The following is a 13,624-nucleotide window of genomic DNA, read 5'->3' as shown; positions in this document are numbered from 1 at the left end:
TAGTGCATAGCTGCTAATTCTACAGCACATCGGTTCCAGTCTTAGGGGCTAGTTGGAGAACTTGGAGGGGGCCGTTGACTCTGCAAATTAAGTGCTGTAGGCCTAGTGAGCAAACATGAAGACCGCCACATTTAGGACACTGGCGCCCACAACAGAAAAAAATTTTGTGAGTTCAACTAATGGCCATTCCCCCCTTAGATAAGTTTCAATTTCTCATAAGTTAAGTTTAGGTATTATTTTGGCATTACATCTTTCGGGCTGCGTGCAGTTAAATTAATGTATTCATATTTTTTTTGATCTTGGTAATTGCTTGAGGTCACTGACCACATGTTGGGACCTCACAGCATCCTACCGCACAAATTGTTGATCAGAAATTTTTGACTCTTATTTATTCTGTTTGAGGTTTAATCCACGAGTTAATTCCGTTTAACGTTTTCAATTTTTGTGTTGTAAATTCACTTATTCATTTTATCATATGTAAAACTTATAATTGAGTTACTGATATTTTTTCAAATTTTTAATTTTGTTGTGTTAAAATCATCGAGTTATTTCCATCCCTTTTTTTCTGTAATAAATCATTTGGAATAGATTACACATTTTGGTATCCTTAACCGCATATGAACTTTACCCATTTATGCTATGGGACGGGTCAGAAGTACCCAAGGTGTTGAGAATAACCTACTTTAGACAAAGGTAAGTTGGTATCAGCGAGTGTACGCTCTTTTACTTAGTGCTTTGAAGGGGAAGATCCCCATTTAACTTTACTTTATACTTTTATACTCCACTGTTCCCCCTTTTTTTTATTGTCTCGAATTGCATTAACGTAAGATACCTGTACAGCATCTCACTGGGGTCACTGGGACGGAGTCGAAACAGAGCCTTAGAGTGAGATGACTCTAGCCCTGACAAAGCTAGAGTAGGCCATAAATTATTTCAAAATTAACCTGTGGAGTTCTCCGGCCTCTGGACAGTAAAATTGCCTCCTTTTGTATTTAAGAGTGAAGGTTAGTGAACTATGGCAGTAAAGTATTAGCAGGGCGTTTGTGTCCCGAGAGTAAGTGCTCATTATCCTCCCCTGTTGAGCTTTGGGTAATTGCCTTAGGGAGACTTTCCTGGACTAAGTTCCCACTCAACCATTCAGATAAAAATTCTCCACATATATATCGTCTCTGCACACTTACTTTGAATGAAATCTACGACCTTCTGGATAAACATGACAATAAAGAAGTAGATGTTTCTGTAAATCCCTCCCCCCCCCATGAGGATCCGGATGCAGACACTGACCAAGACTCGGATGCTTCAGATGATGAAGTTACATGCAATCCTGATCATTTGCCCAGAAGGATTCTCCCCTCAGACGTCGCAATTGACAAATTGAAAGAAAAAGTAAATAACCATGTCGACTGAATAAATCTTTTCTGGACTGAACAATGGATTGAAGAACTTTATCACCAGAGCACAACATATGCAGAACAAAAGTCGCTCTCTAAAGACCACATCACACCACAAAATATGAAGATTTTTCTTTCTATTCTTATACTTTCTGGCTACAATTAACTTCCCTACCAAAGAATATAATAGTCTTAAACTCCTGATTTATTCAATAACTGGGTTTCTGAAAGCATTAGGAGAGATACATTTGATAATGGAAGTCTTCATTTTGCTGACATGAAAATGACTGACGACTGATTTTACAAGGTAAAAGTTATGTTTCTTTTTATAATATAATCTCAGATTATGGTTTTGATGATTTATCACATAAATAATGTTGTTGATTTATTTCTCCTTTTTTGTATGATATACCGAAGAACTGAAATATATTGACCAATAAAACCTTATCTTTATTATGGCATTCTAAATTTTCAGGTAAGTCCACTTTTCCAGCACGTCAATAATGTCAGCAATCTTCACCGGCACAGTGTAAAATCCGGACGTCGGACGTCGGACGTCGGATTCCGTCCCGGAGAATAGGCTTGTATTACCAGTAAAGGTGCTATAATACACCACTTTTTTGACACTGGTAATTTTCACTGATACTTTCTGTTATTTCCTGAATAAATGTTCGAAAAATATTGATTTATTTTCATTTTATTGAGAATAATCTCAATCGGACGTCAACATTTAACTGCCCGTTATTTTACCCTTTGCCTTTACATTAATTTTGATATTTACCTTTTCTTAATTGTTTTATTATTTCTTTCAATTGAGTATATTTGCTTATATTTATGGTTATGGGAAATAATATGGTGAAGTGTGGTGGATTAGTTGGTTAGACTGTCAACTGCCTTCCCGTGGCTCTGACTGGGCAACAGGCACAGGCTATTATAAAACAAACAAAAACAAATTGATTGAGAAAATTTCAGTACATTTCAAGTGAAATAGGCTTCATTTCCTGCATGTAATATCCTGTGTCTGGCTAAAGTTGGCAACATTTTAATTGGTTAGTGGATCATAATAAACCTATTGGCAACTAAATGCAGGGTAAAGGGAGTGGTAGGCCCTTTCTCCTTATGTTACTTTACAGCCGAGTAAATTCTTATCTGTGACTGCTGATTGGCGACGTCCGGCTTTTATCCTAACAGGGTAAAATAGCGGGTAGTTAAATAGTGTAATGTTGACGTCCGAATGAGATTATTCTCAATATCATGAAAATATACCAATATTTTTCGAACATTTAAGTATCAGTGAACATTACCAATCACAAAAAAGAGCTGTATTTCGTGTCTTTCCCAGTGATACAAGCGATTTTCTATTTTCCCGGACGGCATCCGACGTCTGGATTTTACACTATGCCATCTTCACCTTCGGCAATAATTCCATAGCATAGATGAAATTATGATCCCTTATTATGGAAAACACCGGGCTAAGCAGTTTATAAGAGAGAAACCAGTAAGATTTGGTTTCAAAGTTTGGGCTGCATGTACTTCAGACGGATCTCTTCTCTATTGTGAGCCCTATTGCGGGTCTGACACTAAAATCCCTGATATAGGACTGGGCTAAGGTCCAAATGTCGTAGTAGAGATATCCAATGAGATCAATTTACAAGCTGGCCAGCAAGCAATGTTTGGCAATCTCTTCACCTTATTACCATTGCTGGAAAATTTAGCAAATTGAGGAATAGGAGGTACTGGCACACTATGAGAGGATCGTCTTCATAGTGTCACACTAATGGAAAAGAAGGAAAAGGAGAAGAAAAAATATCGTGGGTACATGGAAGAGGCACTTACTGGTAGCACATCAGTAGTAAAATGGAAGGTAGTTACTGTGGCTTCAAAGTAAGAATGCTTCAAGTACAAAAAACAGGGTGATGGAGCAAACTCGAGAAAACGCATATTTAGGTTGATATGCCCAATTCCATTCAGGTGTATAGTAAACTGATGGGTGGTGTTGATATATTTGATCAACAAGTATCGGCCTATAGAATTCGAATTCATTCAAGAAATGGTGGTGGCCAATCTTTGCTTGGAGCATCAATGCTCAAGTTGTCAATTCATGGATGCTTTACCGCAAACTGGGAAATATAATCCCTTTGCTAGACTTCATCTGGCATTTTGTAATTGCTATAATGAAGCAATATGGCGCTCCTCGTGCATCTCCTGGCTCTAAGAGACTGTCTTCTGGAATTGCAAAGGATTCCGTGCTGTACAATGGTGAGCAGCACTGGACCAAGAAAGGAGATCAGCGTCACTCAAGATGCCGCGAATGTTCTCGACGCACAAAATACATTTGCAATATGTGTTCTGTACCTCTTCATCCAGAATGCATGTTGCCCTATCATAAAATACCTCAGTAATGTATAATGAACAACAGACTGAAATCATTTGAAGCTATATAGGGATAACCTTTGTAAAAGAAAAATAGAACAGTATGGATATGCAACTCATGCAATATGTTTAAGTATTTTTTTTTCTTTTATATTATGAATCAGTAAGAATTTGGAGTTTTTTTGGTACCGGGCTAGATTAGTGATGATAATTACTAGAGATAATGAAGTTATGTTTGAAATACTTAGGTTTAATGTAAAATTATATTGTATGTCAAGAACAAAGATTTTGTGGATTCAAAGTGGCTAGTGGCAGTAAGATATGCTATATGATTGAAATTTTTATGTACTATAATTCAGATAGAATTTGCAGTTCTTTTCATAAAAGGCAGGATTAGTAATGATAATTACTAAGTATGATAAAGGGATGCTTAAAAAACTTATGTTTGTTAAAAAAAAAACTATATGTTATGTCTAGAATGGAAAGATTTTGTTCATTCAAGTGCCTAGTGGCAGCAAAAGCTGCCATCAAATAAATCATACTTAAGAAAGGAATTTTTTTATGGTGATGATTTTAAATTGATAGTAGACCAAAATAAAGTATTTTCTATAAATATGGTGTTTTTAAAACCAATAGATAATTCTCGTCCTTAATGGGTTAAGTGGCCTAAAAACCGTGACAGATAGGGAGGGCAATTCCATACTATAATAACTAACACGCCTTGGAAACAAATTAAACACACATAATGACCTGACTTTACATAATGGCCTGATCACTGCATATACGACGAGGAGATCACCCCATAGAACCCAATACTGTTAACACACCTATTGCCATATAAGGTAAACAAGTCAGTTGGCGTATTTACGTGAATCTGTTTCACTCCACAGCAACCAAAATACGATTCCAACTTGGTCGCGCGATCTGGGAATCTTCACATTGCGCAGCGCCAAATGAGAATATTCCAACACGGTGCAGATTCTGAGATGGGTCGCAACATATACACTACGAGAAAGCGTTTTATGCTGTCAAATCTCAGAAGTAATGAAAGCCGTTCAAAGATGAATAAAGGAATTCTATGTCAGAACACTTGAAGATATATATACAGAAAGTTCAGCAATCCTAAAATTACATATAGAGAGAAAATTTTGATTGAGAAAGGAGCTAGACATGGGGACCACATATCTCCTAAATTATTCACAGCATGGATAGAAGTTTTTTTAAATTTAGATTGGGAAAATGTAGGAATTAATATAATTAATGAAATACCTTAAAAACTTGAAATTTGCAGATGACATAGTTGTGTTTAAGTGAATCATGGGAGGAATTGCAAAAGATGATAGAGGCTTTGAATAAAGCTTATAATTAGGACTGAAAAGGAATGTGTAAAACTAAAATAATGTTCAATAAAAATGTAGAGACCACAAATACTGGTTATGGACGAAACTCTACAGATTGTTAATGAACCTATGTACTTAGGTCAGACAGTAAGTGTTTCACCAAGGCAAGAGACCAAAATTGAAATGTGTGGACTAGCACAGAAAGGCCTTAACCTTTTAACGACCAAATATCCCAAGCGGGATCTTTAAACCCACTACTTTGAGGTATTCGTGGTAAATAAGTTTATGCTTGTATGAAATTGACTCTTTGGCAACTCGTAGCTACACTCCTCAGCTCTTTGAATCAGCCAATCACAAGCCGTCTGCCCATCTCATCAAGACTGTAGGGCCGCAGATCCCTCTAATCGTCGGCATCCTTTTCATCTATAAGTTAATAATATATACAATGTAATGATAAAAAGATAATTAAATTGACTTCAAATGTATGAAAAAGGTATAGAAAGAACAGAGGAGTTCGGACATTCCCAATTTCGAATCCACTTCTTCATTGTCGTGGTAAGTTTTCCAATATTATCCAAAGGTTGATCCAGAAGTTGCATTGGCTAGAATTCTTAAATGGGAACAATGAGCGACAATCTTATGATAGGAGAAAGAGAGGAAGGATGGAAGATGCTCGCAGTGATACTGATGTGTCCATGGAGGGAAGAGACTTGGAAGTCTCTTCAACCTTTCAAAGATGCTCGCAGTGATACTGATGTGTCCATGGAGGGAAGAGACTTGGAAGTTTCTTCAACCTTTCAAAGATACGGTACAAGGAATCAACACTATCGTTAATTCGTTGTTGTTGTTGTTGGGGTATTAAAGCTAACACTTGTTGTTGGCACGGGCCTTTCCCTTGGTTGGCCCGTAGGTGATCTGTAAAAATTCTAAGGTGATTGCATTAATGGAAATTTGAAAGGTTTTTAGTAGTAGAAAAAGATGTGGACAGGGTAAGGATGAAGGTGGTAGTAGTAGAGGGCCATCATTTCTCGGATAGTGGTAGTTTGAAAATTGGGGGTGTAAGGCTTTTGAAGGTTAGAGAAAAAGGTTGCAGGTGGGGTTGTCCAACCCTTTACTCCCTAGGGTCCCTGCGGAGAGATTTTTAGTGGTAGATTAGTTGGGAATTTGTAGGGGATGATGTGAATAGAGCCTTACAATGAGGGGATGAGATGGTGCATGAAATGATGAGGTCTTACCTTGGTGGAGGTAGTGTTAAAAGCAACTGTGAGTGTGCGTCTATGCTTTCGACAATTGCTTTTGCCAGTGTGGCCGCTTCTTTCACGGCCTGTGGTGAGTTGGTGTCTACAAGTAGATCTCCTCGTAGCTGTGCTGTTTCTCTGCATTCTAGTAAATAGTGCAGGAGGGCTTGTTGTGGTATGACATCACAGTGTTCACACGTTCTCTGGATGTCATCTGCGAGTTCCCAGTTTGCTTTGTATCCCAGCCGGAGTCTGTGTATACATACAGCCTGTTTCCTTGGGGTGTATCTGTCTATGGGTAGAGGTTCTAGTTCCGTGGCCCATTTGTACCATGTGGCAGAGGGAGAGCCATTCTCTATCCTCATGTGTAGTTCCTTGATTAGGTTGTCCTTGATCTGTGTCTTTATTTTGTTTTTGATTTGTTGCAGTGCAGGCTGTATGTGCACCTGTACATTGTGAATGTATTTGGTGCTTTTGGCTAGCTCATCAGCCTTTTCATTCCCTGGTATCCCGATGTGACTGGGGATCCAGTTTAGTGTTACTAGTCTGTTCCTTTCATTATGCTGATTTAAGAGGATTTCAATGTCCCAGGCACTTGTTTTCTTTGTTTTTGTCCTGCTGTAGGGCTTGCACTAAGGATCGTGAATCAGTATGAATGACTACTGGTCCCTCCTCATTTTCAATAGAGTACTTTAATGCTTGCTGTATTGCAACAAGCTCTGTCTTCATGGTGGAGACATTATTGGATGTTCTCCAGCAAGCTGTGAAATTGCAGGAGTGAACTGCCGCTCCTGCTGTTTGGGTTCCAGGATCTACTGTACCATCAGTATAGTAGATCTGTGCCCCTATTGTCTCTACAGAGTTTATAGCTGCTTCTGCTGCGTTTCTAAGTTCCTCTATTGTGCAGTTTTCTTTTGCCCTTGGGAGCTTGGTATAGTTGAATTTAGCAACTTGCCTTTTCCATGGTGGAATGTGTATTATACTCTGTGCTGTGTCAGGGTATAGTTGTAGGATTATTTCTGTTAGGCCAAGTCTTTTAATGTTATTGCTATGGTCTTTGCCATAAGAACTTGGGGTTTGCACTTCAGGATGTTTGGATAGTTCCTCTCTTACTCTCTTTTTGGTGATTTAGTCTCTGTCTGACAGGAACATCTTTGCAACTATGCTTGCATTTCTTAGTGTAATTCTGTCCTCAAGGGTTGGTAGTCCAGTTTCCAACCTTAGGTTGCACAGTCTTGTCCACATTGGAGCTCCTAACATGAGCCTCATGGCATTGTTTTGAATCACTTCAATTGTGCTTTTTTGTAGATCCGTTAGCCACAAGAGTGTTGGGGCGGCATAATCTACTAATGATCTGGAACAGGCCAGATAATATTTCTTTTGGACGTGCTCATTTTCTCCATCATCGAGACTGCTCATATATCCCATAGCTGTATTTCTGGCATTTTTTCTTTCCTTGAGATATTTTATCTCATGCTTGAAAGTGAGCTGTTTGTCTATTATTACTCCCAGGTATGTGTATCTGTCCACCCATTCTAGGGATTCCATTCCTATTGTGAGTGGTTGTATCGGGTTTGGGGCTTTAATTGTCATTGCTTTTGTTTTGTCAATGTCTATTTTTAGTCCAAGCTCATTGGATTTGTGGCTGATGGCATTGAGTGCTCTTTGCATTTTTATTGTCCTGACTGGCCCTCGAGCTATTACACATACGTCATCTGCATAGATAAATATTTTTACTCCTTCAGGTAGCTGAAGTGAGGCTATATTTTCCATGAGGATGTTGAATAGGAGGGGGCTTAGAATTCCTCCTTGTGGGGTACCATTTTCCAGTTCATGATAGGTGGATATCACTCCTTGAAATTTGACTCTGGCTTCCTTCCTAGCACATAGTTTTTAGTCCATGCTAGTAGGTGTCCTTTGACTCCTTTTTTTAGCTACTGATTGCAGCATTGCAACTGGGCTTGCTAGCTCGAAGGCTTTTTCAAAGTCTATGAAGACTATTGTTGCCTTGTTTTGGTTTATGCAGCTTAATACATCTGTGATGCATTCAGAGGTACCAATTCCCTCCTTATATGCATATAGCTGCTTGTTTAGGGGGCCAATTTTGTATTTTATCCTGTTTAGGACAATTTTTTCTCCTGTTTTCCTTACAGGATACTAAGGCTATTGGCCTAGGGTTTGTTGGATCCTTTGGCCTTGGGATTGGCTGTCTATCTTGTTGTCTCCAGGTTTGAGGCCTTGTGTGCTCAAGGTGTGTTTTGTTTAGTAACCTTAGGAATGCAGTTTCACCTGCTGGACCCATGTGTTTGATCATTGTGTAGGTGATCTTGTCAGCTCCAGGTGCAGTGTCTTTCCCTGTCTTTTGTACTGCTCTTGGTTCCTCAGCTGTGTATGGGGTGTCTGTGTCATCCTGCTGTAGGCAGGCTGTGTTGATCTCTTCCCACCTGGTTGGCACCAGTTGCTCTTGTTGCATCCTGGTTTCAGGGGAAAGATTGATTGACAGTGTTCTGTTTGCAAAAGATGTTGCAATTCTTTCAGCCTCCTCTTGTGGGTGTGGGTGTATGGCAATTGGAGTCTTCCTCTTTTTGCCGGCTACTCTGCGTAGCCATTTCCAAAGCTCAGTTCGAGTAGTGTATCCTGACAGGCTTGAACACCATTCCATCCCTTTTTCAATTCTGATTTCATGGATTCTTTGATTTGTTTCAGTTCTGACTGTTTGTAGTAACTCTCTGTTTTCTACTGTGGATCTTCTTCTGTATATTTTTGTGACTCTGTTTAGTCTGGTTTTTAGTCTTCTGGGCAGTAGTACCAGGAGTCCCTGTATGTGTAGTTACCTCCTGTTGCTTTTAGTGGCATAGCTCTGTTGGCTGCATTGTGAAAGGCCTCAACTAGGTCTTTTTCTAGCTGATCTATGTCCTCTGGAGGAACGTAGCTGACTGCCCATTCCTCTATGGCTAATTGAAAACAGACCCAGTCTGCTAGGTCCTGATTCCATCTTGGTGAAGGTGGTGGAATAGGAGGTAGTTGTTGCATCTCCAATTCTGTTACTGTGGGAAAGTGATCACTAATCAGGGTTGAGTGTACTTGCCACTTAGTTAGATGTCTTATTGCTGTTGTGACAAAGGTCAGATCCAGTCTGCCTCCTCTTACATGTGTTGGATGCCCTGTGTTTAGGAGGGTGATTCCTTCAAATTCCTCTAGGGCGATGGCTATGTGTTCCCCAGAGGGGTTTGTTCTTGATGGGGATGATAAAATGGGGTGGTGTGCATTAAAATCCCCACAGATAATTGATGGTGTTCTTTCTGCGTGAGCAAAGAGTTGTGTCAGCTGCAGCTCTCCTGCGTCTTCCCTGTTTATTTTCCTGTATATGTCAATTTTTTGATTCAGTAGTGTTATTATTACTGCTAGTGTCTCTATGTTGATACCGCAAGGGATGGAGTTGTTTAACCTTGTTGTTGGTATGCTTGTCTCAACTAGTGAATCGCTAATTCGTCTTCTTCTTCTTGGGGTATTACAGCCAACACTTGTTGTCGGCACGAGCCTTTTCCTTGGTTGGCTCGTAGCGTTAATTCGTCTACGGATTGAATACTACTCTGTCGTAAATGATGACATAAACCTAATAATCTGAATCTTATATATTTTTTTTCCTAATATTTCATAACATAACAAATTTTTGATAAGATATAATGAAATAATAAAATTTATTTAATAATTCAATTATACTTAAGAATATTAGTCTATATCTATAAGAATATTAGTCCATATCTATAAGAATATTAGTCCATATCTATAAGAATATCAGTCCATATCTATAAGAATATTAGTCCATATCTATACTCATTTCTCGAAGCAGAGTTTCTCCAAAGTCAATCAATAGAATTTCGTCTGCTTTTTTCGTGGAGATTGTCGGGAATTTCGACCTGATCAATCGAAGTTCCCGCCATTTGACTCCGCCTACGACTACGTCAAATTGGAGGGAGAAGAGAGGACTCGCGGGCGAATGAATGTCGTTCAAGACGAGAATGTTTAGAACCAAAAAGAGAAACCGCCTGGTAGGGGAGGCGCTGAGACTAAAGAAATCAATTACTAGAAATTTAGGATTAAGAAAAATAACGTCATTCTATTGTAACATGATAAAAAAATCCAATCTAGAAATTTAGGTTCAGGACTAATCGCGCCAAAAAAGTGACGTCGGAGGTTGCATGGCTTGCTCGCCCTCTTTGATCCGACGTCCCCAATCACAGTAAGTCCTATCTAATTGTTCTCTCTCCCCACCACTAGTGTACCTAGGACGGTTTCCGTGTAGGTCTTGATAGAGTTATTGTAAAGTTTGTATCTGTTAATATTTTGTCGATCCTTGTGCCAGGGATCAGAGTTATTGTGTAAAGCACGTCTAAGGGTCTCGATAAGGGGTTTATCGAGATAACTTTATAAATGTTCAATTAATTTTGCTAATATCTTGAGTCCGAAGTGGACATAGTTTTTTTTCGGTCACACATGTTCTTGTATGTCAAGTAAGGGTTAATTTTTCATGTTTCTTTCGTATTAGATTATTATTTTTATAATAAAACTTGTTAAAATATAGCCATATTCTATTTACTCCCCGATGGTTTTGTGAAGTTTGTCCCTCAGACATTGTGATCCGCCCAGTACATCGGGCTATTTTGTATAAACCGGTGAAATTTCGCCACAGAGATTCTGAGTTCCAAAACTATACGTTTTTGAAAACTATTTTATATGCAATCAGAAACATAATATCTATTTTGGTTAATTTATATTAAGGAAAGTTAGCAAGAGAACGTAGGCCTTTATTCACAGCCCTAACAAAGCCACCAAAGCTAAGAGCTGCTCAACATGACACAGAAATTAACACCAATAAACAAATTAGGAAATTAACATTAATTTGATTATTACTTTTCTCTCTATTAATGAAATCGTAGACTAAATAGACTCATGGATTATTATACCCTGAGAATTGAGACTTGGATTTCAGTGCAGACTCACGTGATGATTCATCTGTTATTCATTGAGCTTCTGAATATGTAGTGTAGTAGATGAAAAATGACAATAAAATGTACTAATAGTAATTACAACATTAATGTTTTCAAAAACCTCTAAGTTGTGAAACAAAAGTTTCGTTAACCTGCAGAGTATAACTTTATTTAAATATAGCTTGGAGGAACAAGGACATATTAAGATATAATTATCAATATTGACTGTTATTCTCAAAACAAAACCAAAATGATTTCATATAACATATCTAATAAATTGTATAATACATATTTATACCATCTAACAAAACAATACTGGACAATCTAAGAGGCAAGCAAGCTGCTGACACTTTAGACTAGGGATCGACGACAACTCTCATCACCTGGACCAACAGACGTATCGGCTACGTTCATGGTACAGTGTAAAATCCGGACGTCGGACGTCGGATGCTGTCCGGGAGAATAGAAAATCGCTAGTATCACCGGGAAAGACGCGAAAATACACCTCTTTTTTTTTGTGTGTGTGTGTGTGACTGGTAATGTTCACTGATACTTTCTGTTATTTTCTGAATAAATGTTCGAAAAATATTGGTTTATTTTCCTGTTATTGAGAATAATCTCAATCGGACGACAACATTACACTATTTAACTGCCCGCTATTTTACCCTGTTAGGATAAAAGCCGGATGTCACCAATCAGCAGTCACAGATAAGAATTTATCCGGCTGTAAAGTAACTTAAGGAGAAAGGGCCTACCACTCCCTTTACCCTGCATTTAGTTGCCAATAGGTTTAGTATGATTCACTAACCAATTAAAATTAATGTAAAGGTAAATGTAAAAAGTTTTATCACAGACATGGGACTACAAGTAGAAATACAACAAAAGTGTAGTGTAGTGTTGACGTCTGATTGAGATTATTTTCAATAACATGAAAATAAACCGATATTTTTCGAACATTTATTCAGAAAATAACAGAAAGTATCAGTGAACATTACCAGTCACGAAAAAGAGGTGTATTTTCGCGTCTTTCCCGGTGATACAAGCGATTCTCTATTCTCCTGGACGGCATCCGACGTCCGACGTCCGACGTCCGACGTCCGGATTTTACACTGTGCCGACCGAATGGTGGTTTACATGGGGTCTGTAATGGAATAGAATATTAGTGAACGTCACTCAGGAATAATAGGTTTTTAAGAACACTACCTAACTTGAACTTCCCAACCTAACCTTCGACTACAAGCCATACCCTTACTTAACGGGGGGGCTAACGCCCCCCTGCAACCCCCTTACATTGCCGTATTCTTATTCCCAAAAGAACTTAACGGGGGGGGGGGGGGGGGGGGGGGGGGGCTACCGCCCCCCTGCGACCCCCCCCCCCCAAGAAAACTGTATTCTTAACCCACATCCATACATAAATCCGTATCATACATACAAACACCCCTATTCTTTCTTATGACCATATAAACTCATTAATAAAACATGGGAACGAATTATGTGAAGATTTAACTTACCGTAAATTGACTAAGAATCGTGGGTCGGCAACGGTGGGATTGATGGCGGTAGGAAAAGGGTCTGTAATAGAGTATAAGAATTAGTGAACAGTTCTCACACATTTAATGTTTAACTTGGTGTTTGATGATTCGCAAACGCATAATCTTTCATATATTCATTTTAAAAACAATAAAAATAACACGGGGAAGAATATGAGGCAATTACTTTATATAATTGATGAACACACTGAAATATATTATAATAATAAAAAATGGAACGTATTTTGTGAAGATTTAACTTACCGTAAATTAAAGAAGAAACGCGGAAAGACGGCATATTCAGGTTCAGGTCAGGATCAGCAACGGTTGGACTGGTGGCGGTAGGAGAAGGTTCTGTAATATAATATAACAATTAATGAACAGCACTCATACAGATAAAATATTTAACGTGGTGAATAATAAAAATATTTAACGGGGTGAATAATAATACACTAACAACATAGTCTATCATACATTCATTTAAAACCAATATAATTAAAACAGGGAAGAATGTAAGGCATTTACTAAATATAATTCATGAAGACACGTGGAAGTTATGATATACTCAAAAATGAGAAAAGTTAACTAACCTTAAACTGTTCATTCATCGTCGGACTCGTAAACGGGAGGACGGGGATGGTTTCCATGCGGTCTGTATAGTTTTCCCACTTCCAGGAAAAACTGATGGACCGGATTAATGGGATAAGACTCGACGAACAGATACCTCGAAAAATACTGGTCAAAGTAATCTGCTTTCATCCC

This window comes from Palaemon carinicauda, chromosome 21 (assembly GCF_036898095.1).
Source record: "Palaemon carinicauda isolate YSFRI2023 chromosome 21, ASM3689809v2, whole genome shotgun sequence".
NCBI lineage: Eukaryota > Metazoa > Arthropoda > Malacostraca > Decapoda > Palaemonidae > Palaemon > Palaemon carinicauda.
This window is presented reverse-complemented; position numbering follows the sequence as displayed.